Raw genomic sequence first — 13,805 nt, 5'->3', positions numbered from 1 at the left:
GTCAGTCACCTTGATGGAAACGTGTGGTGAGGATTTTACCTTGATCCAAGTGCAGCTTGTTAAGTTTTAGTTACTAGAAAGCATTTAATCTTTATTTCTCTTGTAGCCATTTCTGACTTTAATCCATATACCTTGTACCCACTTAAAATCTATCTCTTGGAATAAGCTTCATTAATTTTTAATCAAAACCAGTCCCCTTCTGTGTTTGAACTGAACTATATGGTACTGCCATTTAAAGTAACAAATTGTTAGATATTGATTCTATAAAGGAGCAATACACTGTAATATTCCTCTGATTGTCCCAGGATAGGTCTGGACATTTCAGAACACAAGTTTTGGGGAAAATTCAGGGCTGGAGAGAGTGTGGAGTCACCTTACCAATTGTTAACCACGGCTGGTGGAGACCAGTGGAAATCTGTGGTACTGTTGGCAGGCTCTGGGATCCAAAGCATTGAACTAGGGCTACCCAATACATAGACATAAAGTACATGCCTATGGCTGACTGCAAGTGTCCCAGACAGAGAGCTTCAGTAGAAAGGCATCATGAGGCACTCCAGGGTACAGAGAAAGAGGTGACAATTCTTCACCCATCTGGATTGCACCCCAGAAAGTAACACCCACCCACGTTGTCTCTCTAATATCCTGGGACCAACATGCCTACAACAACCCCACAAACAATGATCCTCAAGTCACAGCTAAGGAATTTCAGACATTCTAAAGAAGAATGACATAAAGCATGCTACATGAGCCACTTACTTCAATGCAACAAATCAGCTGGCAAAGCAGTTTGCTCATTCATTAAAAGCAGCAACAGACAAATTTAATCACTCAGCTTTGTCCACAAGCCACTGAGTAGCTATTTTTATTGTTGTTGTCTAACCATACTATCCTTTAAGCACCAGTGCAGAACAACCTGGGTTGAATTGTTTTGAAATACTATTTTAGAACCAGATTTGCTCTCATAAGACCTGAATGAGAAAAGCAATTTCTCGAAAAACAAGACAAATACAATAAATTGTGAAAGCAGAAGAGTGATGTATTCTCTGTTAACTGATAGGTGTTAAAGATTGCCATGGAAGAGAAAGTGAGGGTGTGACGGGGTGCACTTGCCCCACCCTGGATGGGAAGGGGTTAATCCTATATTGTGGGCAGAGGAAGCCACACCCACTTCACCCCCCTGGGCATGCTCCAGGTGTACCAGCATAAAAGGGAGCAGCTTGGCTCAGTTGGGGCTGACTGCCATGGAGGAAGGGTGTACGATGCTCACTCCAGCCAAGGCTCAGCAGAAGCTTAGGAGCTGGAGATGTCGCAGCCCAGGTGGATGCCACGGCAACCCCGGAGGCCTTGCAGAGTTCGGAGGCAGACCAGAGAACCGAGAGGTAACAGGGAGGCCCAGACCATAGCAGCAGGGACGACGGCTGGAAGCAGCCCAGGGGAATCTGGTGGCGGACTGGTGAGTGAGCCGAAGCCTTGAGTCAGCATCTTTAGGTAGGAGCCTTTCTCCGCTGACTCAGTGGCCTGTGCTACAGGCGCTACCAGGGTGCTGGGCTGGGATCCAGTGGAGAGGGAGGGCCTAGACCACACTGCTGGGGAGCACAACCAATCCCCCTGTGTCCAACATTGTCTGCTAGATCTTTCTGCCCTGCAAGGAGGGACTAGATTATTGACTTGAGCCACTAGGCCTTACTGCCTTGCAAGATGGGGCAGATTTCCTGATTCTTGCCATTAGGCCTTACTGGTCTGCAAAAAGGGGTGAAGTTATTCACTTGGGCCATTGGGCCTTACTGCCCTGCGAAAGGGGGCGGACTGGTGGAGACTGGCACCTAGGCCTTACTGCCCAGTGACAAGAGTGAATGTATGGACTCCAGCCACTATGCCATACTACCCTGCTGATAAGGGCGAGTGTATGGACTCGGGCTGGGAGTGATGTAGATGTAAGATACGTACGCCCACTCCCCCTTTTTTTCTTAAAAGAGGCAGTTGCACTTGCCCCGCACAGGACAGGGTTCCCCCCAACCTGTCACGGAGGGGAATAATGTTTTGTTTGTTTTTTAAATAAATATTTGGCTCAGTGACATTTCTTATCATTGTAAATAGTAAACTGCTGAAGAGTCAGGTAAATCAATTACTATTCATAAGTGATACATTATTACTGGACTTTGAAAAAATCATCTGCAAGTGAGATTTTGGAAAAGGGGGTGGGGGCGGAAATGTTTTGCATTCCCTGATTTGGAGTCCCTGAGGTAGGAAGGAGGGCTACATAAATAAATTTCAACCCATTGAATTGGGTGAGCACTGGATCATGCCCCTCTGTATAATATGGTGATAACAATAATACTTCCCTACCTCGTAGTGGTGGAGTGAAGGTAAATGTATTAAGCGTGTGAGGTATTCAGAAGCTATGGTTATAGCTGCCTAACTGTGCAATCTTAATATTTATTCAAAAATTTTAATGGAATAAATTATAGCTTTCATTTACTTGTCATTTGGGTTTCTGAATTCACCACCATTCGGAAGTTTATAATGTTCCTTAGAATAGCTTGTGTTGGCTTTTCACACTGAAGAATCTTCATTGGCTGATAAACTTGTTTTCTTCTGATGAAAAAGTTACAATATAATGGGTTCATGATGGGTGTTAACTCCTTCCATAATTCATGCCTAAAACGCAGCTCCTTCCCTCAAGAAAATCAATGGCAATAGTAATGTAATGTATATCATTGGGATCTAGTTTAGAAAAGGAGTGCAATCTCATTGGTAAGCACAATCCATGTTAAAAGAGCCACTACTGTGCAGGGGAATTGTTTCTTTGGAGGAGCTTAAGTTATTTTCTTCTAAGGCTACTAAAGAAATTAGGTAATATCCCTGCATAATCTAGTGCAGTGGCTCTCATATCTCGAGAGGGATGATTGTTTTTGTTTTGGACCATAGTTTCTTGTCTGCAGACCAGAGCCTGGTAGTCTACAGCGCTAGTACAGTCCTGAGGGCTCATATACCTAAAAGATGGCAGAGGTCAGCCATCAATCGGGAAGTAATGTTTGTCCCCGATCCATTAAGATTTCACAGGGTATCCCTACCCGGGCAAAGATCTTGATGAGTTCAGTGGCTATCTTCAGGGCAGTGGCAGTCCGTAATGGTACCGGGTCACATAATCCATGATCACAAGGATGTACTGGTGGCCGGAAGCACTCTTTTCTAGTGGGCCCACCAAGTCAAGTCTTATTTGTTCAAAGGGGGTCCCGACTACTGGGAGAGGAATGAGGGGTGGTCTTTCCAGCTGGTGATGTACATGATGATGTCATCAATGTAAGCGGCAGCGTACCATCCATGGGATTGCAATATCCCATCCATGTAACCCGAATGGCATGGTCACAAATTGGTATATGCCAAAGGGGGTTGGGAAGGCCGTCTTCAGGCATGAGGTCAGGGTCAGAGGGATCTGCCAGTATCCCTTGGTGAATCCAAAGTTGACAGGAACTTGGCTCTCCCTAACCACTCAAGGAGTTCATCGACCCGTGGCATTGGGTAGGCGTCAATCGAGATATATTGTTCACTTTTCTAAAGTCAATACAAAACCAGATGGAGCTGTTCAGTTTTGGAACTAGAACTGTTGGGCTTCTCCACTTGCGATGGGATTCTTCTATCATGCCCATGTCTAACATGACCTCCAGTTCCTTCCTAACAGCCTCCGGCATCTTGGACGGGGCCGGTGGGGGTTACCTGTGGAGGCTTGGGGTACCTCCTGTATAGTAAACAATAAGGTTGGGAGTAACATATCCCACTGTTGTAGATCCTCTTCCACAAACTTGCCTAGCATGCTCTTCAAGGTCTTGTTAAAACATTCCACCACTGATAATAGTCTGGAAAGGTTCAGAGTCTATTGGGGATGGTATAGGGACGTCCTGAGGGCTCGTATACAATCATCCCTTTAACAGTAACCATGGAATACTAAAGATGAGAACAAGTCATGCTCTGGTTGGAGCCTCTGGTTTTATCTCTGATACCTCCCAGTATAAATGGAGTTTGAAGAAGCACCTGCACCAAAGAGTAGATTTATCTTCAGTTCTCAGGCATGTCATATCCCAAACTGCAGTGCTTTAGCTGTGACACTGTGGCATTTCAGATGTAGACAAGTCCACAGGTATGAATGACACCTACCCGTCTGAACCTGAATGAGCCATTAAAAAGGACTAGCCAAGGCTGACACCATAACAATGGAGAATCTGAGAAGACAATTACAAATCCAATCACCAGGACATTGACACCTAACAACCACCAACCCAGAGGGACATGAATTCCCCAACCCCTCAGCAGAGAAGCCAGGCAAAATTCCCTAGCTCAAGAACAAAGGCCTGGAAAGGTGTGAGATGGTGGATAAGAGTTGACTGTTGGAAGGAGTCTAGGCTCTCACCTGAGAAATGATCAAGGGGTCAGTCAGAGAGACACAGACGTTGAACAATGGGATTCACCTCAGGATGTCTGGGCTCTGGGCAAACCAGAATGGTCTGTGCTTTAACTCTTTTCATAGAATCATAGAAGATTAGGGTTGGAAGACACCTTAGGAGGTCACCTAGTCCAACCTCCTGCTCAAAGCAGGACCAACACCAACTAAATCATCCCAGCCAGGGCTTTGTCAAGCCAGGCCTTAAAAACCTGTAAGGATGGAGATTCCACCACCTCCCTAAGTAACGCATTCCAGTGCTTCACCACCCTCCTAGTGAAATAGTTTTTCCTAATATCCAACCTCCTCCATTGCAACTTGAGACCATGGCTTCTTGTTCTGTCATCTGCCATCACTGAGAACAGCCTAGCTCCATCCTCTTCTGCAGACTAAATAAGACCAGTTCCCTCAGCCTCTCCTCATAAGCCAAGTGCCCCAACCCCCTAATCATTTTTGTTGCCCTCTGCTAGGCTCTCTCCAATTTGTCCACATACTTTCTGTAGTGGGGGTCCCAAAACTAGACGCAATACTCCAGATGTGGCCTCACCAATGCTGAATAGTCACTTCCCTCGATCTGCTGGCAATGTTCCTACTAATGCAGCCCAGTATGCTGTTACCTTCTTGGCAACAAGGGCACACTGACTCATATCCAGCTCCTCATCCACTGTAATCTCCAGGTCCTTTTCTGCAGAACTGCCATTTAGCCAGTCGGTCCCCAGCCTGTAGCAGTACATGGGTTTCTTCTTTCCTAAGTGCAGGACTCTGCACTTGTCCTTGTTGAACCTCATCAGATTTCTTTTGGCCCAATCCTCCAAGTTGTCTAGGTCACTCTGGACCCTATCCCTACCCTCCAGCATATCTACCTCTCCCCACAGCTTAGTGTCATCTGCGAACTTCCTGAGGGTGCAATCCATCCCATCATCCAGATCATTAATGAAGATATTGACCAAAACCAGCCCCATCACCGACCCCTGGGTCAGTCTGCCAGCTAGATTGGCTGCCAACTAGACATCAAGCTGTTGATCACTACCCGTTAAACCCCACGATCTAGCCAGCTTTCTATCCACCTTATAATCCATTCCATACTACTTTAACTTGCTGACAAAAATACTTTTGGAGACTGTATCAAAAGCTTTGTTAAAGTCAAGGGATATCCTGTCCACTGATTTCCCCAAATTCATAGAGCCAGTTATCTCATCATAGAAGGCAATCAGGTTGGTCAGGCATGACTTACCCTTGGGGAATCCATGTTGACTCTTCCTGATCACCTGCTTCTTCTCCAAGTGCTTCAAAATGGATTCCTTGAGGACATGCTCCATGACTTTTCCAGGGACTGAGGTGAGGCTGATCGGTCCATAGTTCTCCAGATTCTCCTTCTTCTCTTTTTTAAATATGGGCACTATATTTGCCTTTTTCCAATAATCCAGGGCCTCCCCCAATAGCCACAAGTTTTCAAAGATAATGGCCAATGGCTCTGCAATCACATCAGCCAATTCCCTCAGCACCCTTGCATTGCATCTGGGCCCATGGACTTGTGTATGTCCTGCTTCTCTAAATAGTCCTTAACCTGCTCTTTCACCAATGAGGGCTGCTCACCTCCTCCCCATACCATTCTACCCAGTGCAGCAGTCTGGGAGCTGACATTTTCTGTGAGGACCAAGGCAAAAAAAGCACTTAGTACTTCAGCTTTTTCCATATCATCTGTCACTAGGTTGCCTCCCCCATTCAGTAAGGGTCCCACACTTTCCCTGACCTTCTTCTTGTTGCTAACATAGCTGTAGAAGCCCTTCTTGTTACCCTTCTCATCCCTTGCTAGCTGCAACTCCAGTTGTGCTTTGCCCTTCCTGATTACACCCCTGCATGCTTGAGCAATATTTTTATACTCCTCCCTAGTCATCTGTCCAAGTTTCCATTTATTGTAAGCTTCCTTTGTGTTTAAGCTCACCAAAGATTTCTCTTTAAAGCCAAGCTGGTAACCTGCCATATTTGCCATTCTTTCTGCACATCAGGATGGTTTGTTCCTGCACCTTCAATAAGGATTCTTTAAAATATACCCAGCTCTCCTGGACTCCTTTCCCCATCATATTAGCCTCCCGGGGATCCTGCCCATCAGTTCCCTGAGGGAGTCAAAGTCTGCTTTTCTGAAGTCCAGGGTCTGTATTTTGCTTCCCCCCCTTTCTTCCTTTTGTCAGGATCCTGAACTCGACCATCCCATGGTCACTGCTGCCCACATTGCCACCCACTTCTACTTCCCCTACCAATTCTTCCCTGTTTGTGAGCAGCAGGTCAAGAGGTGCATGGGCCCTAGTTGGTTACTCCAGCACTTGCACCAGGAAGTTGTCCTCAACAGTCTTCAAAAACTTCCTGGATTGTCTGTGGATGGCTGTATTGCTCTCCCAGCAGATGTCAGGGTGACTGAAGTCCTGCATGAGAACCAGGACCTGTGATCGGGAAGCTTCCGTTAGTTGTCCGAGAGCCTCGTCAACCTCCTTCTCCTGGTCTAGTGGTCTATAGCAAACGCCCATCACGACATCATGCTTGTTGCTTTCACCTCTAAACTTAACCCAAACTCTCAACAGGCTTTTCTCTAGTTTCATACTGGAGCTCTGAGTAATCATACTGCTCTTACATACAGTGCAACTCCTCCACCTTTTCTCCCCCTTCTGTCCATCCTGAACAGTTTATACTCATCCATGACAGTCATGTGAGTTACCCCACCATGTGCTAACCTAAGGACTTCCTTTGCTGTGTTCCAGTTGACTAATAAACACTACCGCTGTCTGAGGGTCACTGCAAATGCTTGGTGAGGTACAGGTTGAACCTCTCTAATCTGGCACTCCCTGGTTCGGCAATATCTGTGGTCTGGCATAGGCACCAACTCTGTGGATGCTCTGGGGCTGGAGCACCCACAGGGAAAAATTAGGGAGTGCAGAGCATCCACTGGTGCCAAGCACCCCACTCTGCCCCCCTTCCCCCATGCGCTGGTGACCCCGCGCTTACCTCTTCCTTCCCAGCACTTCTGGAGCACCACGAACAGCTGATTCACAGTGTTCAAGCTCCAGAAGGGAGGGAGAGAACCTGGGTCAGGCAGTTGGGACCGACAGCTGGGACCCTGGGTGAGGGGCCAGCATCAGAGCCCCCAGGCTGGGGGCCACACTGGGTGTAAAACCTGGGGGTGCTACAGCACCCTCTGCACCCTACTTCCCACACCTGTGGAGAACCGCTGGCACTCTTCATTGACCTCCTGTGGTTTGCCAAATTCTCTGGTTCGGCACCAGTCAGGTCACGAGGGTGCCGGACTAGAGAGGTTCAACCTGTACTAAAATCTCTGAAGAGTATACAAATCTCTAACAGGAATCTCTCTCATTTGGACTCGATGAACACAGATCATAGTGTTAAGCAGGAGTGCTGGAGCCTAGAAGTTCAGTCTGAGGTAGTGAGAACACATGGCCTAACCTGTACAGGAAAAGTAAGACTCCTTAAGGGTCTGGCACACTGACGGGGTTCCTCGTAGAAGCTGTCCCAAAGCTGAAGGTGTAGCACCGATCCTGTGGACATAGACATACCCTGGCTCTCCATTGTAATAAGAATATAGGATTAGCTCAAATGTCTATATTCTCATCTACACAAATCTAACAAGTCTATATCTTCTGTACTCACAGTTGGTGTATTTTGAGCTAATACATATATATAATGGGATCTGAGCTTATAATAGCCATATAAATTAGATACCTGCTTTGGTAACAATTGGCCTATTACATTGTGTCATAGTGGGTGGTTTTTTGAGTTCTGCACAAAACAATAAGGTCAAGATTTTCAAAGCTATCTAGAGGACCCAGATGTACAGTTCCTATTAACTTTAATGAGACTTGAGCATCCAGATCCCTTAGGAACCTGTGAAAGTCTCAGCCTTAACATTCAAAGTTTAGAATGTTTCAGAATTTCATTTCAACCCCTGAACCTGATTTTGACTGTATGTATAATACTAAGTAAACATCATAAGGGAATCTCTGAATATATTTCGGCATCCTGTATGGAACAAAAAAACTGAGTTACAGCCAGAATGAGAATTTGAGAAAGACAGATCATGCCAAACTAACTTGGAGCCCAGTAGCAAATTGGGACAATGGAGGCATTAGTGTGGATATAAAATCTTCTGGATTTTAACAGGTCTTTTATCACAATACCACACAGAAAGTTCAGATAAACTGGCAAAGAAAGAAGATGGTACAAGAAGAAGTAAATGGTGATAGAAAGCAACACATGTTATCAGCAGATGGAGAGGTATCAGATGAAACCACACTCTGATTGGTATCACAAACAGTATTATTCAATGTCAATAAATGATGTCGGGGAAAATATAATCTTAATAGCATTCTAGAAAAAGCAATAGAAAACACTGTAGTTAAGTGTTGATTTTACTTCCCAACCCCCTGTTTTTAATGGCTCATAACTTTCTGAAATGTGCATTCTTTTTTCAGGGTAGGTATCCGCTCAAAGGGGATTGTTAAATTCTGGCCAAAAAAACCCACTTTTCTGAGCCCTCTAGCCAAAACTGCTGAAAACTTCAGGATGTAATTTGGTATGGAGATAGTCATTACTGAGGAGCTATTCAAGCTTTTGTCTCAAAGGAAATGAGTTTTGAGTTACCTGACTTATGATTGGTTTTTTAAACAATGTGCTGAGCACGTACAGCATCATTTCTAAAGTGAACACCTATGTCGCTAAGTTAAAAAAATACTGGATTTTTTTATGTTTAATTAAAGCTTACACTAGTTCATACAAATAGTTTAAACCATTTAACCAGATTACATTTACAGCTGTGACTCCCTGTCTCTTCACAGCTACATGAAGTACGAAAAGCTGCTTGTCCACCTCCCCAGTCTGCCTTCCACAGTTTCTTTATCTCAGAGTTCATGAAGTTAGCAATAGGGACCCCAGTCTGACCCATTTAAGGAGTTTTGAAGCTGGGAAGGTTTGTGAGAGAGCAGGTCCCATCTGTGCACCTTCTAAGACATGCAGGAGGGATCCATGTCAAGATATACCTCAGGAAGCAATTTAGAAGCCCCTAAATTGTGCAGAAAAGAATTTTATTTCCATGGATTCTCCTAAAGCACACAAGATGGGGGCAAATATTTATGGAGTGTATTAGTAATAAATATAAATATTTGGAATTTTACTCAGTTATTTGCCATACCTTGCCAGCAACCACAACTCAAGAAGTCCTGGAAACTGAAGTACTTTTCTTTTTCTTTTCTTTTATTTGATGTTTTTGATATTTAAAAAAAAACTTAAGAAATTCTGTACAAAAATAACCATAATAGAAAATTAATGTTGCACAGTTAAGTGATCAAAAAATCATGATGACAATGGTAAGGTTGCACTCCTTAACTCTGCCTCCTTGAGTATATGATGCAGTCCTTAATTACACAATTACCTACTATCTCCAATGCAGTAAAATATCTATTTCTAGCATTTCTATCACCTGAGATACACGGGTAGCTTCTTGCAGTACTCTATACCATTATGTCAGATAAACAGTCCTTGAAAGTCATTTATATGATGTACATACAAGAGGTACTTACACAACATGCTGCAGATTAAGTGTATCACCACAGAGTAACAATGACATTTTGCTGGCATATATAGGCTACTTAACTTTGCAGCTAACTATCGTATCCTCTGAATAGCACTTCAGGAAAGCTGTGTTGTGCATGCATACACACGCCGCTAAAATAACTTCATAGTTAACAGCCCAATGCCCTGAACTGCAGCTAAAAAAGGTAATGTTATGGATGGAAGAGAAAATTAACAAAATGCACACCAAACAGAAAAGAGTACTTATAAAAAAGAGTCTAAATCAATTAATATCCACTGAACCATTCTGACACTGAAAATAATGTAACAAATATAGAAGAATAGAAAAGAAATCAAGATGCTATATGCTGTATCCAAGGTTATAGAAAAGTGCACTAATATTTAGGTATTTCTAAAATATATGTGACCATACTGAAGACTGCAATGTCATTCATGCTCACGATGGACAAGAGTAAGATAGTACATACATTTCCTGATGAGTGCAATCTTAAGATTGTTAATAACTAAGCTATTTTTAATATAGAGTATATAACTGTACTCTGTACTTCTATGATACCTTGCAGTGGAAGATTTTAAAATGCTACAAGACACGTGGCTGGTGAGATGAAGGCAGTTGGGAGACTAATGAAGCTAGCCAGCTGAGTTAAAAAGCAGGTGCTCCACAAGGAAGAATCCACAATAGTAGGGAAATGGCACACGGCCAGCACCACTGCTAGCTCTTCCTCTGCCTGCAGTTGTGGAGCCCCTGGCCAGACAGGCATTGTGACTCTGGAGGTTTCTACCCAGATTGTGGTCTTGACTTGCTGGGAATTCAGTCAGCATGTCTCTGCCAAAGAAAGCCAGCAGGGAGAGCCATCCAGTAGGAGAGATGTCTCTTGGTGGAGTCCCTCAGGAAGTAAACATGAGAGCTGCAGGAGAAGATGAAGGTCTTGTCTGTATAGAATCTGGGAGCTCCAGGACTTCATTGACAGGATGCACATGGAGATGTCCAGGATGGAGAATGTTAGCTGACTAGAGAAGACTACAGTGGCACCAGAGGAGGAAGTAGACTGGCTATGGGGACACCTGGGGCAGCTGACAGTGCTCAACTGCCCACCAAGATCCCCCATCCATCAAGAATAAGAGGAGCAGATTACAATGGCTGAGGAAAAGCAGCTACTGCCCCTCAAGCCTGGGAGGCTCATGGCCACCATCTCCAAGAGCAGGATACATAGGATGGTGGTGGTTCGGAACTCTTCCAAAGGGATGGAGACATCCATCTGCAGATCTGACATCTTAGATGTCTATATACAAATGCAAGGCGTAAGGGGAATAAAGAGGAAGAATGGAAAACTTACTACACAAGCTAAACTATTACTTAATTGGTATCACAGAGACTTGGTGGAATAAATCTCATTATTAGAATATTGGTATAGAGGGGTATAGCTTGGTCAGGAAAGACAAGGAGGGTGGGAAAGGATAAGATATTGCATTACACATCACGAACATAGTCACTTGTTCTGAGATCCAGAAGGAGGTGAAAAGCACACCAGTTGACAGTCTCTTTGTGAAGCTAAAAGGGGAAAAATGAGGGCAATGTCATAATAGGGGTCTATTATAGACCACCACATCAGGAATAGGAGGGAGGTGGATGAGGCATTTCTAGAACAAATCACAGAAATATACAAAACACAAGACCAGATAGAAATGGGGAACTTTAACTACCCAGACATCTGTTGGAAAAGTAATATGGCAAAAAACAGAATGTCCAATAAATTATTGGAATGTGCTGGGGACAAATTCTTGTTTCAGAAGGTGAAAACAGTAACCAGGGGGACAAACATTTTATACTCAGTTTTGACTAACGGGAGAATTGGTTATGTATCTGAAGATTAAAGGCAATTTGAATGAAAGTGAGCAAGAAATGATAGATTTCTTGATTCTACAGAAAGGAAGGAGTGAGATTTCAGAAAAAGGACAATGGATTTCAAAAACTCAGATGAAGAAACTCAGAACTGGAAGGTAAGATCCAACTGGAAGAAAATCTAAGGGAAAAGGAGTTCAGGAACACTGACAGTTTCTCAAGGAGACAATATTAAAGACACAAGAGCAATCTATCCCAAAGCAAAGGAAAGAGAGAGAGATGAGTAAAAGGATGCATCAGGACTCTATAACCTAAAAATCAAAAGAATCCTACAAAAAGCAGAAATGGGGACAAATTGTTAAGGATGTTTATCCTTCCTCTGGGTGGTGGTAATCCCCTCTGGTTATCTCCTGCTATCTCCTGGTTTGTTTGCATACTGACTACTTGGAACTCAGGTAAGTATTTAATAAATTCTTTATTCAAGTTATGAGGTTACAGACACCGGAGCTCTACTGACCAGGCAGAGTCACAGAGCAAAATAAAATTAAAACCCCCGCAAATAGAAACAGGGTTTTTTTCAGGCAAAGACTGAATGTAAATAAATATAATACATTTATGGAATACCAATACATAGCAGAGATATACACAAGTCGACTAATACTTGGAAAGTAGTCATGATGAAAGAGATTTGGGAATAATTATCAATAGTAAACTGAATATGAGTTCTCATTGCAATGCCACTGACAAAGGATACATATATAGAGGGTATATATATATATATATATATGTGTGTGGTTTAGCAGGTTGTGTCATCACTTTTTGCTGCACTAGTAAAACTATATGTGGAATACTATGGGCAGTTCTAACCTCCACACTGAAAAGACACTGTGACAAATTAGAAAAACTTTATAAATAACAGAGGGAGAGAGAGAAAATAACTGAAAATATAATTACTTTAGGGCTTGTCTACATGAGAAAGTTATTGTGGAAAAAGGTGGTGTATGGATTTAAAGTGGAATTAGCAATTCCAGAATAGATCTGTGTGGCCACTCTTATTCCAGAAAAAGAGCACTGTGTCCCTGTTTAGCTTAAACCACTTCCAAGCATTACTAAGCACATTTGTACTTAACCCACTGTGTCTTGAAGGTGCTGCAAGAACGGCAAAAGACTTCCTGGTCCTCTGCCAATTGGATCATGAGACAGAAAATTCCTTCCTGACCCCCTAAACAGGTGATCAGCTAGATCAGCAGCATCTCTCAGGCCAGGTTCCCTTTCCTAGTTTCTGTGAGTAGGGTGTGCTGTTGGAATGGAGGCCCCACATGGCCCCTGCCCCAGATTAAATCCTGGGAGGTGGGGAATCCTGGCCAGTCATCACCCCTCTCCCTCAGATGGCCAATGGCTTCTAGAGTCTCCTAGGTGGAGGAGTTACCTGTTGTCCCTTGGTGAGTATCTCCCTCCCTCGCTGCTAGTACAGTCTTCCTTTTATTGCTGGCCCCAACAAGTTCCCTCTCCCCTGTCCCCCCGTTGATGCATGTGGGTGGCATTTTGATGCTGGATTTTTTCTTTATTAGATGTATTGTTGTTGATTCTTGGCCCCTGTTCATCCCATCCCTCTCCTCTCATTCCAGCCCTTCAGCCTTTCCATTTCATTCTCCCTACCATTACAGTTGTCATCCCCCTATGCACTCTTTTTTTTCTTCATCCCTCCCACTCATTTTCCTTCCTCTCATTGCAGCACTATTCTCCTCTCACACATCAAATCCAAGTGCCCCCAAGAAAAACCTTTTAAAACTAAGTTTTGTATTAACCATAAAACATACCTTTTTGAAAAATAATCTTGGAACTATCCTGCTGCATGCCAACCATCACCCTGATCATGTTGCCTTGTGTGTTGTTTCCCCCCTTCATCCCAATTTGTATCTTTTC

This window comes from Lepidochelys kempii, chromosome 1 (genome assembly GCF_965140265.1).
Source record: "Lepidochelys kempii isolate rLepKem1 chromosome 1, rLepKem1.hap2, whole genome shotgun sequence".
In the NCBI taxonomy this organism is placed as follows: domain Eukaryota; kingdom Metazoa; phylum Chordata; order Testudines; family Cheloniidae; genus Lepidochelys; species Lepidochelys kempii.
This window is presented reverse-complemented; position numbering follows the sequence as displayed.